Raw genomic sequence first — 10,755 nt, forward strand, 5'->3', positions numbered from 1 at the left:
TCTGGCTTCTGGGCCTCCCCGCTGCTGTCCCGATCTCTCTTCCTTCCGTGGAGTCCGTTCGTGAATCCATGGGATTCGCCGCGGAAGGAAGAGATATCGGGGGAGCGGCGGACGCCAGCAGAGAACGTCCTCTGGCTTCTGGGCCTCCCCGCTGCTGTCCCGATGTCTCTTCCTTCCGTGGAGTCCGTTCGTGAATCCATGGGATTCGCCGCGGAAGGAAGAGATATCGGGGGAGCGGCGGACGCCAGCAGAGAACGTCCTCTGGCTTCTGGGCCTCCCCGCTGCTGTCCCGATCTCTCTTCCTTCCGTGGAGTCCGTTCGTGAATCCATGGCATTCGCCGCGGAAGGAAGAGATATCGGGGGAGCGGCGGACGCCAGCAGAGAACGTCCTCTGGCTTCTGGGGCTCCCCGCTGCTGTCTGTGGATCAATGGGATTCTGTTAAGGTTACAATTGGATGTGTTGGACGAATCTTAAAAGATGAAACTTTTATTAAAACGTTTGACTTAACTAATAAACAAACTAATCCAACCTAAATGTAGAGGAGGAGAAGAAGGGGGGGGGTTTAAAAAGAGCAGAGGAAAAAGAAAAGAAAGCATGAAGAAAACATAAAGAAAGGGATGGGAGGGAGGGAAGGAAGGAAGGCAGTTTATGTTGAAACAGAAAATATTATATAAGGAAGAAAATGGAAATAACTTAGGAAGGAAGGAAGGAAGGAAGGAAGGAATTGCACTTAATATTGAAGGAAAAGAGAATGAAGGAAAAAGTATTGGAAGGATTGAAAGAAGGAAGGAGGAACAAAGAATTACACTTAATATTGAAATGGAAAAGAAAATATAATGAATGAAAGAAGAAGTATAGGAAGGAAGGGAAGGAAGGAAGGAAGAAACAAAGACTGTTGAAACAGAAAAGATAATATAAGGAAGAAAATGGAAAGACGTATAGGAAGGAAGGAAGGAAAAAAGGAAGACAATGTTGAAATGGAAAAGAATATAAGGAAGAAAATGGAAAAAATTATAGGAAGAAAGGAAGAAATGTACTTAATATTGAAACAGACAAGGGAATGAAGGAAAAAAATATTGGAAGGATTGAAAGAACAATCCCTTGTATGGGATTGATAGTGTCATTCTTAAATTTATTCCCCAAAATTTTTCCCATTTGTCTAGTTCAATGTTATAGCCAAAGTTCTGTGCCCATTTTATCATTGGTTCTTTTACAGTTTCCAATTTCCTCTTCCATTTGATACTTCAAGAGGAATTTGTATATTTTCCCTATCATCTTTCTGTCCAGACTTTGAATAATTTTATTCAATTTGTGTGGTTCTGTTTCAATACCATATATTTTAGTGTCTTTATTGTATTTAGTTTTAATTTGGAGGTAGGTTAGCCAGTCACCTTTCATATTCTGATCTGCCAATTCTTCAATTGTTTTTAAATTTCCCTGTCTGTCAATTAGATCTCTGTATCTTAGAATTTTGTTCCAATCTGTAAAATTTGGGTGTGTCGTTCTTTCTGTTGGTGATAGCCAATTTGGGGTTTTCACATAGTGGATTTTTTTGATTTTGAGCCATTGTTGCAGTAAAGTTCTAATTAAATGATTTTGAAAGTATTTGTGCGTTTTATGTTTGTCATTCATTCCATAAGAAATTATGCCAGCCTGCCTGCAGGTCATGGCCTTCTAAGATCAGAATTCTTTTATTCTTTAACTCAATCCAATCCTTCATCATTGTCATTGTTACTGCAGTTGCGTATATATAGGCTCCCTGTGTGCTTCCATCCATCCCTACGAAGATCTGCTGACTCTGCCTGCCTGCTGGTAAGTGAGCTGGGTTTTTTCTTTTATTTTTTTAATGTATTTTAAAATAATATTTTATTTATTGTGCATATGATTTTTAAAAATAGTGTTATTCTGTGTTGATTCTTTTTTAAAATTGTCTTAAACTATTTAAAAAAAGATTCTATCCAAAATAAATTGAAACAAGCCATTTTTAAAATTTCTATGCACAATAATTTGAAATGGACTCAGGAGTCATGATTGACACTGAGTGAATTTGCACTTTTAATAATCAGGAAGATACAATGGCATTGAAAAAAGTGACTGATGACCATTTTTCACACTTAGCGACCGTTGCGACCATTTTTCACACTTAGCGACCGTTGCAGCATCCTCATGGTCACGTGATCAAAATTTTGTTTGGCAACAGATTCGTATTTATGCTGGTTTCAGTGTCCTGGGGTGACCTTTTGACAAAAAAAATTTTTTTTTAATCAAGCCCCCCCCCCCCCCCCCCCCCCCCCCGGTCAAGGGCGTCCCTCTTTTCCAATCTGAAAATCTGGTCACCTTAATGTAAGTCCATCTCTATGCTTGGGACCCAGTGTCCTTAGAAGTCTGCTAATCCAAGTGAATCATCCTATGTTGTAATTCTTATTCTGTCTCATAATAATTCTCTCTAAATCTTGAAGCGCCAATATTCATCTGAAGTAGCTTGATAAATATTTTGCATACAGAACAAGGGAACTACAAGATTAGGTTTAATGTTCCAAATTTGGGGCTTCCCTCTAATCTTGAATATATTAGAGGGGAAAAACATTGAAGCCCTCGGGCCTGCAATTAAAACACTTTTATTAAATGATTTGAAAGGTGTTATTTTAATTAAATCAAATATGTAGTTTCTAGTTGGCAGATGACCCATCTTACCTGTTCCTATGACTCATTTTGGATTTCCATTGAGGACAATTAGTGGAGGAATGGTTATAGAGAAATTCGGTTATAGAGAAATTCAAATATTCTGTTTTTTTCTTTTATAAGGTTGCTAAAGATTTGAACCCTGCCAGGGGCAGGAGAAGAAAGCTACAGATATGTACAGCTAGCAAAGAAACTAATTGTTTACATAAGTTGAAAAGAATTTGTCCCCTTGAACTGGAAATGCAATTAATTGTCTCAACTTCCAGCTTACTTCCTACTAACCCAACTATATTCCCCATTAATCAGCAGTCTTTTTCTTTTGGTAAGAAAAGAAGGTTTTGATTGTGATTCTACCCCAGAATAGATCACAATAGATCACAACTCTGCTCATAATAGAATACCTTATGCCACCAGGCTTGAAATTTTGGGCTTGGAGAACCTAGAACTACACTGATTAAGGTCTGACCTAAGCATAGTACACAAAATTGTCTGCTACAATGTCCTACCTGTCAATGACTACTTTGGCTTCAACTGCAATAATACACAGGAAAACAATAGATACAAACTCAAGGTAAACTGCTCCAAACTCAATTGCAGAAAATATGATTTCAGCAACAGAGTGGTCAATACCTGGAATGCATTAACTGACTCTGTTGTTATATCCTCAAACCCCTAAAATGTTAAGGTCCACGCTAGTGGACCGTACCCCTTTCCTAAGAGGGTGTGCATAAGCGCACCAGCGTGCCTACCATCCCTGTCCTATTATCCCCATTTATTTGTACCCATTTCCTGTCCATGTTTATACTTATACCTGTTATCTCATACATGTTTGACAAACTAAATAAATAAATAAAATAGATCAAACTAATTGCAATAAGTTCTAAACATTTCTCAGCCTTCTTATACTTTGTATTCTGTAATTATTCATCTTCCATGTCTTGTCTTTTTGTTGGTCAGCCAATCAGTGTTCATTCAATAAAGTGCTCAGAAAATACCCTTGAGGTCTACACTCTTTCTCTGGGTCCAGACTATTGAAGAGTTTCCCATCCAAAATGGGAGATCTTGATTCTTACTGATCCTTTTGTTATAGCACATTTTGAGCCCACTCTCAAATAATTCATCTTTTATACCTACTGTATATTCTGAAGCCTATAAATAGGCTTCAGAATATACAGTAGATTTTTTTTAAGTCTGGAAACTCAGCAGGTTTATGGATTTCAAGTGATCCTAGCTGCATCTGGTAACCCTCCAAACTATCATACTGATTAGCACTACAGCTGCTTCAGGTGGAACCTAATTTAAAGTCCCAGGGCCAGAATCCTCTGATTCTTTAATTGTACTATTTCATATGCTGATTTGAATAAAGAATGAATGACTAAATATTTGCCTACGAGAGGATGGTATCAATTCCCTTGGTACAACCTCTATAAGCTTTATTGAAAAATTATTATCTCTACATTAAGATTCTAGCAATATCTAAGTCAGCATATAGCAAAAAAATTTTTTTACGTATTTCCTGGCTTATGTGCAACCAAACATAGCCAGGGTTGATTAAAATGTACTGTAGATTAAGTTGTGATGCCCAGTCTCATGAATATTTATCTTTGTGGAAAAGTCTACAAAAAAAAACAGGTGGGAAGATGTTCTGTCAAAGCTTGGACAAAGTCTGAATTATCCATTAGTATGCAATTGTTATTTTAATGATTTTCAACCACTATAAATACATTTTTCTTTGTCTGGTACACATCAGTGGCAATAAAATCAACCTAACCATGTTTTCACTTCTGAATATGCATCAAACAGGATAGTTGCCTCAAACTACCCTGAGATGCTGTATTTTTTGACTCTGTTGTTGAAATTAAAACATCCTAAACATTGAATTTAAAAAGTACTTTTAACCATCAATTCATATGATTCGTGGAATAAAGAGTTGGAATATCCCATAAGTGTTAAGTTTGATTATTTGGAATTATGGCTGAAGTTAATCCATCAAAATATTTTATTCTGAAACGACAGAATCCCTCAGAAAGGATGGATCGTAAAAGTTCTTTGTTGGCAATGTAAAAACATTACACATTAAAACATATGATTTGTTCATATCTGCTTTTGATTTCTTTTTGAAAGAATATTTAATACACATAAATAAATGTTTGGATAAATGTTTTCATGTTAAAGATAACCATATTGATTTGAATTATATTTCAAAATTGTGAAATCTGAATAATTTTGAGGAATTTTGGTTATATCCATTGTAGAGAATTATGTTGAGAGATTTGAAAAGTACTGCTAACCCAGATAGCAAATACTGGATTTAGGAAATTTTATGTATAACGATACATTATTATAGTTAAATATGTGACATATTTTAGTGATATTGATATAATTTTAATTTTTTTTCTGTATAATTTAATTTTTGTTCTGTTTTTGTTCATTTTGGTGCTAACAATTTTGTAATTAATTTGTTGGATATTATTATTTTCTTTTTTCTTATTATTTTCTTTTCATCCGTTTATGTATGTTCTTCCTGTATTTCTTTTTTAAAACATTATAATGAAAATTATTTTTAGAAAGTACATGAACCTCCAGCACAAAAAGAAAGATACACACTCAGCTTCCAATAATGCAACTATTGTTCAACACATTGAATCTATATGCAATTTTTATTATTTTATAAAGGACTTTATAGCAGTAGTAGTAGACTTATATACCGCTTCATAGGCCTTTCAGGCCTCTCTAAGCGGTTTACAGAGAGTCAGCATATTGCCCCCAACAATCTGGGTCCTCATTTTACCCACCTCGGAAGGATGGAAGGCTGAGTCAACCCTGAGCCGGTGAGATTTGAACCGCTGACCTGCTGATCTAGCAGTAGCCTGCAGTGCTGCATTTAACCACTGCGCCACCTTGGCTCTTCTTTATCCTCTGTATGCAGCACTATGATTAAAGCCAAAGCTTGACTAGGTTTTTAAGAGTGTTGTTGGAAATTTACTCCAAAGTCTCAAATCCGGCATAACATTTAGTCATATAGAGGGCTTGTGTGCTAGTTATTCCATTCTTCTCTTTTATAACATATACATGTTATACAAACAAACAATACATTTGCACACATTCTCCCCATTAATATTAGTTACTTCTTCACTCAGAGATCCTTCTGGATGTGAATAAATCAACGCATTGAACTCTTCAGCCAACATGGCTATTAATGAGAAATATGGATAACAATCTCCATATATTTGGAGGGCATGCAAATAGAAGCTGGTTGTATTAAGCAAAGTTTGCTTAATTGGATTTACTAAAGCAACACATCTCATTCCCTCTCTCTGTATTAGGTAAAGTTCAGTATTCTTTATGGGTGCCATTTTCCAACTTGAAATCTGCCATCCGCCACAAATATTTTACAGAGATATCTGATGTCTCAGATATAACGCTTCCCCTAGAAGCCCCCCTCCCTCCCAGGTTTTAAAGAATTTTCTAAAACCAAGAACTTTCATATCATCAAGCAGTTTGCATGTGTGTCTTGGAATATTTCTTCCTCCACCCTTTAGAACAGTGGTTCCCAAACTTTTTCAGTCCACCGCCCCCTTGGTGCTACAAACTGATCCTCAGTGCCCCCTACCCAGTGGTGGAATTCAAATTTTTATTACCAGTTCTGTGGGCATGGCTAGGTGGGCGTGGCTGGGGAACATGTGACTGGGCGGTTTGCATGACGGAAGGAAGATAGTAACAGTAAAATTCAACACTGTAACAATTAATTGCACATTTATTCAAAAACCTTTTTAGTTAATGTTAATTCAACAAAATTGTTGAACATGATCCAGTCATTAATCAAGAACCTTATTAACTAGTAACTTAGTAAACTCAGTAAAATTTAGTAACTACTTCAGTGTTCAGTAAATTCTGTGTAATACAGTACATGCCTGATCACACACACACTGCTGCCTTTTGGTTTTGTTTTTTTCAAAAAAACCAGGGTGGGGTGGGGGTAGAGAAGGAAGAAGACTTTGTTCTGTGGTATCTGCCATTTCAAAAAGGCTCATTAGACTGCCCCACGTGATCAGTCTTTCTGTATTCCTCAATATATATATATTTGACTAGCAGCTGGTCAAAACCCTAGTAGTACTTATGGAGCTGTAGATGATACTATGGCAAAATACAAGCCTTGCAGCTCATGTATACTCACACAACATAAGAGTGATGCCATTATGCAGGTTTATCTGTGACAAAGGTCTCACTGTGCATAAATATCAAGATAGGAAGGGCACTTTATTAAAAAAAACTGCAGTGTTTTGACTCCATTTGGCTATAAAACATCTTGTTTGGCATACTGGGAACATTTAGACAGCATTTTCTTCTAATATGGGATGTTGTTCTATCATAATTTTGTTTTGCTTTGCTTTTTCCTGTATGTGACAATATCCCACTTTAGACAGTAATTAGACCACTTTTTTATTTATTTACTTTTAAATGGTATATGTTGGAAATGCTTATCCCTTTTCCACAATCTCCCCTATATTTCAACCTTCAATGAGATTACTTTGCAACTCAAAGTTTGAGAAACCACCCAAGTGGCCTTCCTCCCGCTCCTCGCTTTTTAAGGCCACCTCTACGAATGGAGCAAGGAGGCAGAGGGGGACTAGCCTCTCTCTCTCTCCCCTCCCGCATGTTTACCTGTGTTGCATTTCTAAGGTGGGAGGGGTAGAGTGGCGCGTCCATGTGGAGCAGGTGCAAGAGGGATTGGGGGGGCTCGTTGCACAGGCGCATCCTCGCAGAGGCAGCTCACAGCGCAGCCCCGGAAAGGGAGTCAGAAGTAAAGCCATTTATAAAAGCGCGAAAGAGTCAGGCAGGCAGGCAGGCAAGGGCTCTTGTGCAGTGACATCGGACTCCCTGCGTAATGCAGCGCCAATTCCGAATCCTTGAAATGCAGGCCTGTTCAGTCCCTCATCTTTTCTCCATGCACAGCACACGCAGAGTTGTATCAGAGGAGAAATGCAGGCAAAAGTATCTTCTCTTCTTTCTCGGCCCCCCTTTGCCCCCCCCCAGCCTGATATGCTTGTATGCCTCCTGAGTGAGCGAGAAAGCGAGCGAAAAATCCTTCCAGTCTTTGGGAAGTTAGACTGAATTTCACGCCTGCCGGAAGTGCTCAGATGACTATCGGCCAACAGAGCCCCAGGCAGAATTGCGTCCTGTGCAGGGGCCTCGCCCAGCACTCCTAAGCGCCCCCCTAAGTCATCCAACCGCCCCCCAGTGGGCGGTACTACCCACTTTGAGAACCACTGCTTATTGGTATTGTTATATTCATTTTAATTGCTTTTTTTTAGGAGTGTGTCTTATAGAAGAAATGGCAGGATGACTATCAGGAAACATCCCTATATCAGGAGATACAGTACTAGTATTTTCCAATCATCTATCGCTCTACATGTATATTTATATGTATCTATCCTCCCTCCGTCCCATCAGATCGCATAGAGTAGGCCTCCTCCGAATGCCATCCGCCAGTCAGTGCCGACTGGCGACTACGCGGAGGAGAGCCTTCTCAGTTGCAGCTCCGACGCTTTGGAACGATCTCCCCGTGGAGATTCGTACCCTCACCACCGTCCAGACCTTCCGCACAGCCCTCAAGATCTGGCTATCCCGTCAGGCCTGGGGATAAGATCCGAACCTCGCCCCACCCGAATGCTGAATGAATGTTGTGTTTTATCAGTTTATTTTTTTTATTCACATTTTTTTTTCTTTCTTGTGTTTTGTCTTACACTCCCTTCCCATTGATTGTAAGCCGCCCTGAGTCCCCTCAGGGAAAAGGGCGGCCTATAAATGTCAATAAAACTAAAACTACAAAAACTACAAACTATGTATAAGATAGATAGATAGATAGATAGATAGATGATAGATAGATGATAGATAGATAGATAGATAGATAGATAGATAGATAGATAGATAGATAGATAGATAAGATAGATAGATAGATTAGATAGATGATAGATAGATAGATAGATAGATAGATAGATAGATAGATAGATAGATAGATAGATAGATAGCCATTTGGGGAAGGAAAAGTGGGCATGAGGGTGAGTGAAAATAGTCATCATATTGTCTATTTAACTTTTTTAAAAATTGGATTCCAGTTGGAAAAAAGTAATGAATTAAAGATTGCATCTTGGCACTAGTGTGATGAGGAAAAAAAAGTTAAAACTGTGTTACCTCAGATTCTTGATTGCTCCAGAGAAAACAGTGGGGAGGATTTATAACTAGATTCCTGGTGGATATATAGGCACATCCAAGTGATTTAAAGGCACATACAAGTGTATCATCAAGTTTCCCTGTGGAGATAGTATTCCCTCATTGTAGTATCTGCAATGTAGGGTCAGCTGGAAAGTATCATTCCATGCACGCTAAAGTAATGTATTATGGAGGAATGCTGTCATTTTTCCATAAGGGTTTTAAAGTTTTTACTCTGTGCATTCTGGTATTAGGTACCTGAAAGAACCTTTCTTCAAACTTGTCACTTCTCTCCTTTGTGACCTAGAATCAACATGCAGCATGTTCCAGGAACAGATGCCTTGAGGTTTGTTTGTCAATATTTTACCAAGTTTCTATGGTATGAAGAACATTTTTGCATATTTGCAGTAAGAGTAATAATCCCAGATAGATCCCTTCCCTATTTACTATTATGGTATTTGTTTGTTTGTTTGTTTGTTTATTCACATTTCAAAGAGGGACTCTGGACAATATACAATTAAACATCAAAATTTAAAAACAGCATAACTCTAACATTAAAATGTAAGAATTTTTTAAACAAAATTAAAGAGTTTTTAAAGAGGCAGAATCATTAAGTCCTGTTTACCTGCTTACACCTATCCAAGAATTTAAATGTCCCAGGTTAATGAGAACCCAGGAAGTTAACCCAGGAAGTCCATAGGAATGTGCAAGAACAACAGAAAGTGTTTGAGTTAGGGGGTAATCCAATTCATTTTTTTGTTCTAGATTGTAATATAACTAACTGGAGAGGATGTCAGAATAGTCCACTGTTTCAGGATCTGTGAACCAATAAATCTTCAAAGCCACATTTATAAAGAATGCATCTGACAGGATCAGCAACATTTCACTAATTTCTCAGGTGATTAGAAGGCCTGCAGGCCTATACCTTTTATCATCAGCAATAGTGTGAAGCTGTAACATAAGCCCTATTATTAAGTTGTCAAAAACAGAAATGATGAAAGAAGAGACTGGAGGTAAATCAACATTTTGAGTGTAATTAATATGTATTCTGATAAGCTGACAATTAAGCAGTGATTCTCACATGTAAAAACTCTCGACATAAAAACATTTAATTAAATAGCAAAGTCAGGATAACCATACACCTTAAAATTAAGCAGTTAATCTTCAAATGATTGCATATCTAACTTATATACATTATACTTACTGAGAGTAAGTTCTACTGAATATACTGGAGCTATATAAATCTTGTGTAGCTCTGTATAGGCAAGTATAACAATTTTTTGTTGCAAACCACAGGTTGTAGCTTAACCAACACAGAAATTCATGACTTGAACCACTCATTGAGCATATGTACAGTTCCACACAGAATTACAATCAAACTAAACACGATGAACTTTATGGTATATTTGTTATGGTTTATTTATTTATAGGCAGATCACTTCACTATTTACAGTACATGAATGTAGAGAGTCTACAGTCTTTGTGATGTAAACAATTAACTCCGCAATGGGGGAGTCTCAAAAAGAAGCCAGTTCTGAAGTATTTACATAATTTAAAATAGAACTTTTATATACTCACTAGATAGATATAGAGAATACATTGAGCAATTTGGTTAAATCATCTACGAAACTATAGAATCTGACAATGTAAAAATACAAGAAAACATTCTCTTATTTAGAAGGTTGACGTTGAAATCACACTAGAAAGAAATATTTATTTAAAAAATGACAATAACAAAAGAAAGGCATAAAATGTATGCCCATTAAGGTTAAAATATATTACATAAATAAGGACAAAACAGAATACGACTGGGGGGAAAATAAGTGAAATATTAAAATCTTCTACTCTTTTAAAACACC

Source organism: Thamnophis elegans, chromosome 2, assembly GCF_009769535.1.
Source record: "Thamnophis elegans isolate rThaEle1 chromosome 2, rThaEle1.pri, whole genome shotgun sequence".
NCBI lineage: Eukaryota > Metazoa > Chordata > Lepidosauria > Squamata > Colubridae > Thamnophis > Thamnophis elegans.